The following is a 14,501-nucleotide window of genomic DNA, read 5'->3' as shown; positions in this document are numbered from 1 at the left end:
CTTGTCTCATTGTTGCTCTTAGAGAGGAAGCTTTCAGTCTTTCATCACGGAGTATGATGCAAAGCATGAGCTTTTAATATACACTATTTAAAATGTGGAAAAAATTTCCTTCTACTCCTAGTTTTACAAGTGCTTTTATCAAGAATGGATGATGGATATTGTCAAATGTCTATTCTATACCAATTGACATGATCATATATTTACTTTCCATCATTTTATTAATGTGCTGTTTCTAGGAATTTCTCCATTGCCTCTAGATTATATAATATGTTTGCATAAACCAGTTCTTAGTAATATCTTTGCTACTGTTAGGTTCATGTATCAAATTGACTAGGTTATGATAAACAAAAGTTGATAAAGCAAGGACTGGTTTGATTAATATAATGGAAGTATTTTATGGATTTAAATCATTAGTTGTTTGTACCTATCAATGATTGCATCTATTATAAACACAAAGGAGATTGCCACAAGAAATTACAAAAAATTCAAAGCAAATTACTGATTCAGCAGTCAGAAAGGAGAATTTTTGTCTCTACTTAATCCAACCAGCTTCTGCTAGGAAATTCACCAAGACCCTCAATGGATTTCCCAGTTTATGGCATGTCTTACAGAGTAGGGATTGGCCAATCCTGCAGTCTCACAAGGCAAAACCTATGCAAAATTTCTTAATATTTTTCTATATATGTGTTAGCCTGTGTTCTCTAGAGAAAAGAATTTGAATGTATATAATTGTATATGCACAAATATATGTATGTATATGTACACATATGTACATATATGGACATGATGCTGATAGAACATGGCATGAATTGGCAACAGAGATGTGCAAAATATCTGCAGACATGGATACTCAAATGCTTGTAAGAGGCAAGGCTCAAGTGTATTTGATATCTTAAAAGAGTTTTGTGGGGTTAAAAATATGATGTTGACTGGTCATTAATATGTATTTTGTATACAGTTGTTAAATAAAGGGATGAGATCAAGGCTTCAAATTCCCAACTTATATGTTACATGAAGGACAAAATGTTTCTATGTGTGGCCTGAAAAAAATTCTTATTTCCTGTAGGCACACACATGATATTTCTGAAAACCAGACCAAGAGTGTCGTTGTTCAAGTGAGACATAAATCAAATTGTAAATTAAATTCCCCCATCTGCATAGTGTCTACTTCTAAATCGAGGGCATAGATTGGGAAGTATTTTGATCCTGAAAATTGGAGAGGAGACATATGGGCTTTTAATGATGAGAGTATTGACTTGACAGCCTAGATTCTGCTGTGTGTTCTTTTCCATATAATGGTGTGCCTAAGGAGTCAACCACCTGAACTCTAGTCTTCCCTGGGGAGTCAGACATTTTGTTCCCATCTGAAGATGTATAAAATGATACATCTGTAACTTTCTCACCTGAGAAAACAGCCCTCTCACCTCCATCTGAAGACATAAACTATGTTTCACCTGATGAAACTCTAATGGAATGCCCTGAGGTAGTTGGCTTGAATGACAATTCTAAATCTTCTCATGATACACCCCCATCATTCCTTTTTCCTTCCAGGCCTCTAACTAGACTGAAATCCCCATAGGCCCTGAAAAGGGAGGTACAAAGTGGAGGTAGGCTACACTCCAAAGAGCTCTATGATTTATCCAATGTCTATATACATAAGTCAGGGGAAATTTTGTGGGAATGTTCAGTAAGGACATGGGATAATGGTAGAAGGAGCATGAAGTTGGGTGAGGCTGAATTTATTGATATAGGCCCATTGAGCAAAAAGTCTGGATTCAGTGTTGTAACTAAAGGAGTTAGAAAAGCTCTAATGGTTTTTTCAGTGGTTGGCTGAAGCGTATGTATATCGGCAGCAATTTGGCAAGTGGTCAACTGTGGTAGTTATGTTCATGTGTCAACCTGACTAGGTTAATGTGCCCAGTTATTGGAAAAGGAAACACTGGTCTGATCGTTACTGTCAAGAGTGTTTCAGGAATATAAATAATCAGTAAATTGTTACATCTGTGGGTGATTACATCTATAATCAACAAAGGTGGCTGTGTTCAGCAAAGGCATAAATCTAATCCCATCAACTGAAGGTCTTAAAGGGGGAATTGATGATATTAGCAATCAGAAAGAAGAATTCCTTTCCCTACTTCAGCTAGTCAGTTTATCCTGGGAAAGTACTCTAATCCTTCATTGGAGTTCCGAAATTGCAGCCTGCTATAATGAGTCAGAATGCATTGATCCCCACTGTCATGTGAGCCAATTCCTATAGTCAATCAATTTTGGTCTATCTATCTATCCATCCACATGTGAGGATGAGTGTGTGCATGAGTGTATGTGTATATTAACAGTTCTGGTTCTCTGGATGATCCTATTACAGTCCTTTTCATTTATGCTAGCTTGATGTTTCCCCCTTCCTATTTCTGTTTAGAGTTAATTCTGTCTTCTTTTCTCATTGTCAATCTAGTTAAATGTTTGTCTATTTTGCTGATCTTTTCAAAGAACTAATTGTGCTTTCCTTAGTTCTCTTTATTGTTTTTATGCTGTCAAGTATAAGTGCTCTAGTATTTTTAATTTCCTTCCTTTGTTCCCTTTCAGTTTATTTTGCTTTTCTTTTTATAGATACTCTAGTTGTGAGGTTAAATCTCTGAATTGAGTTACTCTTTTTCTTTTTAAATGCAGTCATTTAAAGTCATAAGTTTTCCTCTCTGTAATGAGTTTGCTACATTCCATTAGTTTTGGTATGTTGCATTTCATATTCATTAACCTTAAGTTATTTTCTATATTAGCTTGTGATATCTCCTTTTACCCACTGAATTTTCAAGAGTGTGTAGTTTAATTTCCATATATTGGTGAATATTCTATGGTAACCTCTTTTATTGATTTGTAGCTTCAGTCCATTGTTGTAGGAGAAGATTCATTGTACAATTTTATATATTTAAATTTATCAACACTTGTTTTTTTATTAATTAAAAAAATTAACTAACACAACATTTAGAAATCATTCTATTCTACATATGCAATCAGTAATTCTTAATATCATCACATAGATGTGTGATCATCATTTCTTAGTACATTTGCATCGATTTAGGAAAAGAACTAGCAAAACAACAGAAAAAGATATAGAATGATAATATAGAGAAAAAAATAAAAATAATAATAAAAATAAAAATATATATAAAAAAGGAAAAAACAAAAAACACAAACAAACAAAAAACTATAGCTCAGATGCAGCTTCATTCACTGTTTTAACATAATTACATTATAATTAGATAGTATTGTGTTGTCCATTTTTGAGTTTTTGTATCTAGTTCTGTTGCATGGTCTGTAACCCTTCAGCTCCAGTTACCCATTATCTTACCCTGTTTCTAACTCCTGATGGTCTCTGTTACCAATGACATATTCCAAGTTTATTCTCTAATGTCGATTCACATCAGTGAGACCATACAGTATTTGTCCTTTAGTTTTTGGCTAGTCTCACTCAGCATAATGTTCTCTAGGTTCATCCGTGTTATTACATGCTTCATAAGTTTATTCTGTCTTAAAGCTGCATAATATTCCATCGTATGTATATACCACAGTTTGTTTAACCACTCGTCTGTTGATGGACATTTTTGGCTATTTCCATCTCTTTGCAATTGTAAATAATGCTGCTATAAACATTGGTGTGCAAATATCCGTTTGTGTCTTTGCCCTTAAGTCCTTTGAGTAGATACCTAGCAATGGTATTGCTGGGTCATCTGGCCATTCTATATACAGTTTTTTGAGGAACTGCCAAACTGCCTTCCACAGTGGTTGCACCCTTTGACATTCCCACCAACAGTGGATAAGTGTGCCTCTTTCACCGCATCCTCTCCAGCACTTGTCATTTCTTGTTTTGTTGATAATGGCCATTCTGGTGGGTGTGAGATGATATCTTATTGTGGTTTTGATTTGCATTACTCTAATGGCCAGGGACATTGAGCGTCTCTTCATGTGTCTTTTGGTCATTTGTATTTCCTCTTCTGAGAGGTGTCTGTTCAAGTCTTTTTCCCATTTTGTAATTAGGTTGGCTGTCTTTTTGTTGTTGAGTTGAACAATCTCCTTATAAATTCTGGATACTAGACCTTTATCCGATATGTCATTTCCAAATATTGTCTCCCATTGTGTAGGCTGTCTTTCTACTTTCTTCATGAAATTCTTTGATGCACAAAAGTGTTTAATTTTGAGGAGCTCCCATTTATTTATTTATTTCTTCAGTGCTCTTGCTTTAGGTTTAAGGTCCATAAAACTGCCTCCAATTGTAAGTTTCATAAGATATCTCCCTACGTTTCCCTCTAACTGTTTTATGGTCTTAGACCTAATGTTTAGATCTTTGATCCATTTTGAGTTAACTTTTGTATAGGGTGTGAGATATGGGTCTTATTTCATTCTTTTGCATATGGATATCCAGTTCTCTAGGCACCATTTATTGAAGAGACTGTGCTGTCCCAGGTGAGTTGGCTTGACTGCCTTATCAAAGATCAAATGTCCATAGATGAGAGGGTCTATATCTGAGCACTCTATTCGATTCCATTGGTCGATATATCTATCTTTATGCCAATACCATGCTGTTTTGACCACTGTGGCTTCATAATATGCCTTAAAGTCTGGCAGCGTGAGACCTCCAGCTTCGTTTTTTTTCCTCAAGATACTTTTAGCAATTCGGGGCACCCTGCCCTTCCAGATAAATTTGCTTATTGGATTTTCTATTTCCGAAAAATAAGTTGTTGGGATTTTGATTGGTATTGTATTGAATCTGTAAATCAATTTAGGTAGGATTGACATCTTAACTATATTTAGTCTTCCAATCCATGAACACGGTATGCCCTTCCATCTATTTAGGTCTTCTGTGATTTCTTTCAACAGTTCTTTGTATTTTTCTTTATATAGGCTTTTTGTCTCTTTAGTTAAATTTATTCCTAGGTATTTTATTCTTTTAGTTGCAATTGTAAATGGAATTCATTTCTTGATTTCCCCCTCAGCTTGTTCATTGCTAGTGTATAGAAATGCTACAGATTTTTGAATGTTGATCTTGTAACCTGCTACTTTGCTGTACTCATTTATTAGCTCTAGTAGTTTTGTTGTGGATTTTTCTGGGTTTTCGATGTATAGTATCATATTGTCTGCAAACAGTGATAGTTTTACTTCTTCCTTTCCAATTTTGATGCCTTGTATTTCTTTTTCTTGTCTAATTGCTCTGGCTAGAACCTCCAACACGATGTTGAATAATAGTGGTGATAGTGGACATCCTTGTCTTGTTCCTGATCTTAGGGGGAAAGTTTTCAATTTTTCCCCATTGAGGATGATATTAGCTGTGGGTTTTTCACATATTCCCTCTATCATTTTAAGGAAGTTCCCTTGTATTCTTATCTTTTGAAGTGTTTTCAACATGAAAGGATGTTGAATCTTGTCAAATGCCTTCTCTGCATCAATTGAGATGATCATGTGATTTTTCTGCTTTGATTTGTTGATATGGTGTATTACATTAATTGATTTTCTTATGTTGAACCATCCTTGCATACCTGGGATGAATCCTACTTGGTCATGATGTATAATTCTTTTAATGTGTTTCTGGATTCAATTTCCTAGAATTTTGTTGAGGATTTTTGCATCTATATTCATTAGAGAGATTTGTCTGTAGTTTTCTTTTTTTGTAATATCTTTGCCTGGTTTTGGTATGAGGGTGATGTTGGCTTCATAGAATGAATTAGGTAGCTTTCCCTCCACTTCGAATTTTGAAGAGTTGGAGGAGAGTTGGTACTAATTCTTTCTGGAATGTTTGATAGAATTCACATGTGAAGCCGTCTGGTCCTGGACTTTTCTTTTTAGAAAGCTTTTGAATGACTGATTCAATTTCTTTACTTGTGATTGGTTTGTTGAGGTCATCTATTTCTTCTTGAGTCAAAGTTGGTTGTTCATGCCTTTCCAAGAACCCATCCATTTCATCTAAATTGTTGCATTTATTAGCTAAAGTTGTTCATAGTATCCTGTTATTACCTCCTTTATTTCTGTGAGGTCAGTAGTTATGTCTTCTCTTCCATTTCTGATCTTATTTATTTGCATCCTCTCTCTTCTTCTTTTTGTCAATCTTGCTAAGGGCCCATCAATCTTATTGATTTTCTCATAGAACCAACTTCTGGTCTTATTGATTTTCTCTATTGTTTTCATGTTCTCGATTTCATTTATTTCTGCTCTAATCTTTGTTATTTCTTTCCTTTTGCTTGCTTTGGGGTTAGTTTGCTGTTCTTTCTCCAGTTCTTCCAAGTGAACAGTTAATTCCTGAATTTTGCCTTTTCTTCTTTTCTGATATAGGCATTTAGGGCAATAAATTTCCCTCTTAGCACTGCCTTTGCTGCATCCCATAGGTTTTGATATGTTGTGTTTTCATTTTCATTCACCTCGAGATATTTACTAATTTCTCTTGTAATTTCTTCCTTGACCCACTCGTTGTTTAAGAGTGTGTTGTTGAGCCTCCACGTATTTGTGAATTTTCTGGCACTCAGCCTATTATTGATTTCCAACTTCTTTCCTTTATCATCTGAGAAAGTGTTGTGTATGATTTCAATCTTTTTAAATTTGTTAAGACTTGCTTTGTGACCCAGCATATGGTCTATCTTTGAGAATGATCCATGAGCACTTGAGAAAAAGGTGTATCCCGCTGTTGTGGGATGTAATGTCCTATAAATGTCTGTTAAGTCTAGCTCATTTATAGTAATATTCAAATTCTCTATTTCTTTACTGATCCTCTGTCTAGATGTTCTGTCCATTGATGAGAGTGGTGAATTGAAGTCTCCAACTATTATGGTAGATGTGTCTATTTCCCTTTTCAGTGATTGCAGTGTATTCCTCTCGTATTTTGGGGCATTCTGGTTCGGTGCATAAATATTTATGATTGTTATGTCTTCTTGTTTAATTGTTCCTTTTATTAGTAGATAGTATCCTTCTTTGTCTCTTTTAGCTGTTTTACATTTGAAGTCTAATTTTTTGGATATTAGTATAGCTACCTGCTCTTTTCTAGTTGTTATTTGCATGAAATATCTTTTCCCAACCTTTCACTTTCAACCTATGTTTATCTTTGGGTCTAAGATGTGTTTCCTGTAGACAGCATATAGAAGGATCCTGTTTTTTAATCCATTCTGCCAATCTATGTCTTTTGATTGGGGAATTCAGTCCATTAACATTTAGTGTTATTACTGTTTGGATAATATTTTCCTCTAACATTTTGCCTTTTGTATTATATATATCATATCTGATTTTCCTTTTTTCTACACTCTTCTCCATACCTCTCTCTTCTGTCTTTTCATATCTGACTCTAGTGCTCCCTTTAGTATTTCTTGCAGAGCTGGTCTCTTGGTCAAAAATTCTCTCAGTGACTTTTTGTCTGAAAATGTTTTGATTTCTCCCTCATTTTTGAAGGACAGTTTTGCTGGATATAGAAGTCTTGTTTGGCAGTTTTTCTCTTTCAGTAATTTAAATATATCATCCCACTGTCTTCTAGCTTCCATGGTTTCTGCTGAGAAATCTACATATAGTCTTATTGGGTTTCCCTTGTATGTGATGGATTGTTTTTCTCTTGCTGTTTTCAAGATCCTCTCTTTCTCTTTGACCTCTGACATTCTAACTAGTAAGTGTCTTGGAGAATGCCTATTTGGGTCTATTCCCTTTGGGGTGTGCTGCACTTCTTGGATCTGTAATTTTAGGTCTTTCATAAGAGTTGGGAAATTTTCAGTGATAATTTCTTCCATTAGTTTTTCTCCTCCTTTTCCCTTCTCTTCTCCTTCTGGGACACCCACAACATGTATATTTGTGCGCTTCATATTGTCATTCAATTCCCTGATCCCCTGCTCAAATTTTTCCATTCTTTTCCCTATAGTTTCTGTTTCTTTTTGGAATTCAGATGTTCCATCCTCCAGTTCACTAATTCTGGCCTCTGTCTCTTTAAATCTACCATTGTAGGTTTCCATTGTTTATTCCATCTTTTCTACTTTGTCCTTCAATCCCATAAATTCTGTGATTTGTTTTTTCAGACTTTCCATTTCTTCTTTTTGTTCATCCCATGCCTTCTTCATGTCCTCCTTCAATTTATTGATTTGGTTTTTGAAGAAGTTTTCCATTTCTGTTCGTATATTCAGAATTAGTTGTCTCAGCTCCTGTATCTCATTTGAGCTATTGATTTGTTCCTTTGACTGGGCCATATCTTCAATTTTCCTGGTGTGATCCGTTATTTTTTGCTGGTGTCTGGGCATTTAATCAGATTTCCCTGGGTGTGGGACCCAGCAGGTTGAAAGGCTTTCCTGTGAAGTCTCTGGGCTCTGTTTTTCTTATCCTGCCCAGTATGTGGTGCTCGTCTGTCTGCAGGTCCCACCAGTAAAAGGTGATGTGGCTCCTTTAACTTTGGAAGACTCTCGCTGTGGGGGAGGGTCACCAGCTGACACGGCTTGGTGACCAATGCCAATCCAAATCTCCCAGCTGGCCCGGGAGGCCGTGCTTGGGGGGGGTGCTGGCTGCCGCGGCTTGGGGGACTGCCGATCCAAAGCTCCCAGCCAGCCCAGGAAGCCACACGTGGGGGAGGTGCTGGCTGCCGCAGCTTGGGGGAGTGCCGATCCAAATCTCCCAGCTGGCCTGGGAAGCCGTGCGTGGTGGGGGCCACCGGTTGCTGTGGCTTGGGGGAATGCCGATCCAAATTTCCTAGCCGGCCCGGGAAGCCGCACGTGGGAGGGGGTCGCCTGCTGCCGCGGTTTTGGGGGGTGCCGATCCAAAGTTCCCAGCTGGCCTGGGAAGCCACGTGTGTGGAAGGGGCTCCGGTCACCGGCCTCCACGACTTGGGGGACCTCCAATCCAAATCTCCCAGCCGGCCCGGGAAGCCGTGCATGGGGGGGCCCCGGCTACCGCGGCTTGGGGGCGTGCCGATCCAAAGCTCCCAGCTGGCCTGAGAAGGAGGGAGAGAGGGGCTCTGGCTGCCAGCCGCCATGGCCCGGAGAAGCACACGCCTCTCAGGGACCTCACCGCAGCAGATTCTCTTAGCCGATTCAGCCATTCCAGAATGGGGTACGCTGTGTTTCTGTTCTCTGTCGTGGCTCTGGGAGCTGTTCTGTACTGTTCCTATTTCTTTAGTAGCTGTTCTGGAGGAGGAACTAAGACCCGCACATCTTACTAAGCCGCCATCTTCCAACATTTGTTTTTTGACCTAACATGTCACTTGTCTTGGAGAATGACATGTGTCCTAGAGAAGAAAGCTTCAATTTATTTTGACAAAGGTGAAAAATAAATTTGTTAGATGAAGGATACCTTTTTCAATAGATAATGCTGGAGAAGCTGGGCATCCAGAGGAAAAAGATCAATATCAAACTAAATCTCGTGACTTTTACAAAAATTCATTCAAAATTCACCACAGTCTTAAACAGAAAATGCAAATTATGCATTCTTTTAGCAAACAATAGGAAAAAATATTCATGGTCCAGGATTATGGGAACTCTACTTAAATTTGACACCAAAAGCAAAATTCTTAAAAGGAAAATTCCATATATTGTACTGTTTTGGTTTGCCAAAGCTGCTGAAGTACAATATACTAGAAATGGGTTAGATTTAACAATGGGGAATTATTAGATTACAAATTTTACATTTCTAAGGCCTTGAAAATGTCCAAATTAAGGAATTAACAGGATGATACCTTGTCTGAAGAAAGCCTGCCAGCATTTGGGTCACCTATGTCACAGCGGATGGCAAAGTATTGGCATCTCCTGGTCCTTTGCACCTAGGGTCAAAGGTTCAGCATCTCTCTCAGTGGCTTCCTCTTCCAGATTCTGTGGGTGAATCATTTTCTCTCAACTTCTTTGAGCTCTGCACTTTTCTCTGTGAGCTTCTCTCAACTTCCTGTTTTTAATTTCTGCATGTGTTCCATCCTCTTATAAAGGAGTAAGCTATAAGTTTAAGACCTGATCTCAATGAGGCAGGAAAATTTCAATTGAAATAACAGAATCCATCATGTAATCCACATTAGGTCTACACCCACAGGAATGGATAAAAGGAGCATGGCCTTTCTAGGATACATTGCAGCTTCAAACTACCACATGAACCTCATAAAAATGAAATATTTTGCTTTCTGGAAGAGGATGAAAAATGAGCTACAGACTTGGAGAAATATTTGCAAGCCACAAATACAATGAAAGAGTAGTCTCTGGATTATGTAAAGAACTCTAAATTCCCAACAGTGAATGAAGAAAAAAGGTATTAGAAAATGGGAAAATACATAAAGATACTCTCTCAAATACAGGTGAATCTGCAATGATTTCAGTTATAAAAATAACTAAAAGAATATGAGCCCTTTCTCTTTCCTTCTGCCTGGAGGCTCCAATGAAATGACAAGAACATGACTCAATTATGGATGATATATTCAGGCATAGAAGAGCAGGAATTTAGAACATGGTTCCCTGATGATACCAGAAATCACCCTTTAAATCTCATCCTTCAATCCCTTTGAAAAGGAGATAAATAAAAATCTATCTTGTTAAATCAATATATATTTCTTCTCATACTTGAGAAAAATTTCTCAAGCCAACAATATATGTATTATATGTATGCATTATACAGTACTTATGCATTATAAAAATATATGTATATTATATTATACAATATATATGTATTATATATGTGTGTGTGTATTTTAGGACACAAAATGAGAGAGCTAATATATGTATTATAAAACACACAAATGAGAGGGCTAAATCCATGTAAGCATTCTTTGGAAAAATGGCTTGAGTAATTTTACATAGGAGCAAATTAGATTAAATAAATACACTACTGTTTTTTTTTTACCAATATTTTAAGATTTTTAGATTTTGGCAATAGTTTAAAGTAGGACATAGTAATATTCCAACTTGTATTTATTTATCCATTAAATCATTTAATCATTCACTCAACAGTATTCCTTATTTACTTACTGGAAATTCTGTGCTGTATAGTCAGAGAAGAATGCTAGCAAATACAAGTACAAAGTTTCAAGCAGTTATTTGAGCAACTTAATCTTACATATTTTCCAAAATATCTTAAAAATTTGGACTCTGTTCATAGACTTGAATGGAAAAATATCAAGCAAATTATTATTTTATACAGTTGATAATATTTTTTTATAGGCATGTAACATTGAAAGTAAATTACTTTGCCTAGTATATATTTAAGCACAGTACATTTCAAGATACATATCTAAAATTACATCATAAGGCAAAAGCTATTTTATTGCCAAATGGGTAGCACAGAGATTCAAATGTTTCTTGGATAACCATGTTTGACAGTCATTTAAAACAAGAACAATTAAGCTTATCACCCTATTTTTTACATAATAATTTTCTTAATGCTGCTATAACATCCTTGTTCCTAGGGGTGTATATCATGGGATTGAAAATAGGAGTCACAATGGTATAGAAAAGAGAGAGGAGTTTATCAGTTCCTACAGAATGTTTGGATTTGGGCCTTAGATAAGTGATGGTGGCAGATCCAAAGAATAAAATAACAACCACCAGGTGGGAAGAACATGTGGAGAAGGCTTTGGTCCGACCTTGGGCTGTTGGCAACCTCAGAGTGGTGGAAATGATTTTGCTGTAGGAGGCAAGTGTCAACATAAAAGGGACTTTAATAAAAAACATAGCTACTAAATAGACAGGTATCTCATGTGCATAAGTGTCCCCACAGGCCAGCCTGAGAATTGGCAGAATGTCACAGAAGAAATGGTTAATCTGATTAGAATCACAGAAGTCCAGAGAGAAAATCTGACATGTTTGCCCTATGTGGAAAGGGATAGCACTGACCCAGGAACCAACTGCCAGCTGGACACACACCTTTGGTTCATGACTTGAGGGTAGTGAGAGGGTTACAGATGGCCACATAGTGATCATAGGACATCACAGCCAGGAGGACATTCTGTGATTCCCAGCATCACATTCTGTGATTCCCAGCATAAGGAGGAAGCACATTTGAGTGGCACAGTTTAGCCTAGAAATATTTCTATCCTGAGTCCAAAGGCTCACCAGAATCCTGGGTAGAGTGAGAGACACATAACAGATTTCCAAAAAGGAAAAATTCCCTAGGAAAAAACATATGGGTTTCTGTAGTGCAGGGTCAAGCCTGGTGATTATTATTATGAGGCTATTTCCAAGTAAAATAATGATGTAAACAATGGAGAACACACCAAAGAGAAACCCTTGGAGATTTGGAAGGTCAGAAAATACCAGGAGTACAAATTGCATCCCTGTGGAAACATTGCCTTCTTCTTTCTTCTCTTCATGTTTCATCTCTAGGAATGATTTATTCAGAAGTAAAATTACTTTACTTTTCTTGTTTTTTGCCTTCTCATGTATAATCTGAATATTTTATGTCCTCCAATTTTTCCAACACCATATATGAAAAAAAGTAAATGCCAGTGGCTCTACATGGCCATAAGAAAATTACTCCTTTAAAAAATCTGTTGATTCCCTGTGCCTGCCCATGCCAAAAAGAAATCTGTTGAGCTATTTTATTTCCTTTTTTATGGTGATGGCATAGGTGATTTTAAATTTGCTATCTGTCTTAAGACTTAAAATGTCACAATCTGACTGTATGTTCATTTGTAGCAATTATTACTTTCTTTCAGCTGGCATGTTTTTCTCCTCTCAATTACATATTCTGTTGTTATCAATTAAAGTAATTTTATTAAAGTAGTAAAATTTTTAAACCACATAAAAATGTTCTTGATGAATCATATGCATATAATCAATGTAAATATGATGACTTTCCTGTAGTATCTCTAAAGTCTTTAGCATTTGCATACCTAGCCTATCTTATTTTAAAAACAATAATGACTGTGCCACCAAATGTTATGATATACAATTTAGCCTTTTAAATTGTGCTTGTATTTTATTTATATTGTGTTTGGATGGTATGCCAAGTCAAAAGACATACATTTTATTTAGATTTTGCATAGGAAGGAAAAGGGAACCTAAGATTGTCTTCCTGGACAAGAAATCTCCAGAGGTCAGAATTAGGTTCATTTAGCATCTATGCTCAAGCAAGTAATTTTAATCAGATATTGAACTACAATTAATTTATCAGATTTCCACAAAGCATCCACAGCCTCATTAATAACTATTTTTCTGCTGACCTCATCTGTGCAATTCATTCTCTTTCTTGCACACAAGTGAATGTGTGTAAAACATGAGTGCGTGGATGTGTGATAATCTTTACAGTGCATTATCTTATTTCTCCATCTAGAATATAAGCTTCTGACAGTATTTATATATATCTTTCTATGCAACAGATATTATATTTGTTCCATAAAACTAGATTTATAACTTCTTGGAAAAATTATGATGGGGTCAAATTGGTGGCTTTTCTGGAATAATTCCCAATTTAAGAATGGACTCCAACCCAAATCTTAACCACCCTCCCTTAACAGAATAAAGCATGTATTAATTGCGTGTATGTGTGCTGTGTATATATAGGTATTATACTCCATTCTTTCACCATCACAGAAGAAGCCCACTACCTCACCGTTTTCAGGAGATGGTATGTTACTCCTATATTAAGTGTTAACTCTTGTGAAGGGTATGGTGTCACTAAACAGGATACATTCCTATGATGCTGGGCTGAGGACATTAATCACTGATGCTGGCCAAGAGCTCAGTTTTGAAAACAGTAGATGCATACTTTCAGTAGCAACAGTCTGCAGAAAAAGTTGGCATCCTGAGAATTTTCTGTTATTTGGCTAAATAAAAGCCAATAATAATTTCCTTTACTATGTAAAATATTTTGGAGTAAGTACTAAAGTACTGAAGAAATTTATGCTTTCTGGAGTCATTATATATTCTCTCCAAATGAAGATTTGATTGTAAGGAACACTAAAGTTAGTATATCTCAACCTCAAAGATGGTCAGAAAATACTAGCAAATAGATAACATTTCTAAAATATGATTTCAAGAGCATAAGACTACACAAGCCAATCTTTTCTTGAAGACACCATCCTACAAACTTGGAACTATGTTTTATCCTTATGTAATTCAATCTAAAGCCTAATATATAGAAGATAAAGAATGTTTGTTGAATGAACCTCCTCATCTTATGACCAGCTTGCATCATGCACCCCACTTTTATGATATAACCACTACCTGAAGACTTTCTTTCCCCTTTGCTATTTTCTATTCTCTCTTGCTTAGAATCCCTCTCTACATATTTCCCACTTTCCAATGGGAATGCCCTTGAAAATTTAACTGAAACTAGGTGCAAAAAGCAATTAAAAAGTAAAGGCCACAACAACACAACTTTTATTCAATTATTCAAGAGCAAACAATAATCTATTCAAGTCCTTTTATTGCCCCAATTTTTATCTACAAAAGGGAACAATTGTGTGGATATAAAATGAGATTTTTGATGTAAAGATTTGTAAGGTAAGAAATACAATTATCCTAATTTTATCCAAATTGTGTTCAACTTTTAAACACAATCCTGTCACAAAAAAAGGTTCTCAA

The 14,501-nt window shown here is 36.2% G+C and overlaps 1 long non-coding RNA gene and 1 pseudogene across 9 annotated transcripts in view; one reads left to right on the top strand and one right to left on the bottom strand.

Moving 5' to 3' along the window:
• The window catches only part of LOC143688446 (uncharacterized), a 123,008-nt gene that overhangs the window by 26,894 nt on the left and 81,613 nt on the right, over nucleotides 1-14,501 (top strand). The gene's annotated exons all lie outside the window — the stretch shown is intronic.
• On the bottom strand, nucleotides 11,331-12,311 carry LOC143688445 (olfactory receptor 10AG1-like; annotated as a pseudogene).

This window comes from Tamandua tetradactyla, chromosome 6 (genome assembly GCF_023851605.1).
Source record: "Tamandua tetradactyla isolate mTamTet1 chromosome 6, mTamTet1.pri, whole genome shotgun sequence".
Classification (NCBI taxonomy): Eukaryota; Metazoa; Chordata; class Mammalia; order Pilosa; family Myrmecophagidae; genus Tamandua; species Tamandua tetradactyla.
The sequence above is the reverse complement of the archived record's forward strand: the minus strand, read 5'-3'. Positions and strand labels throughout refer to the sequence as shown.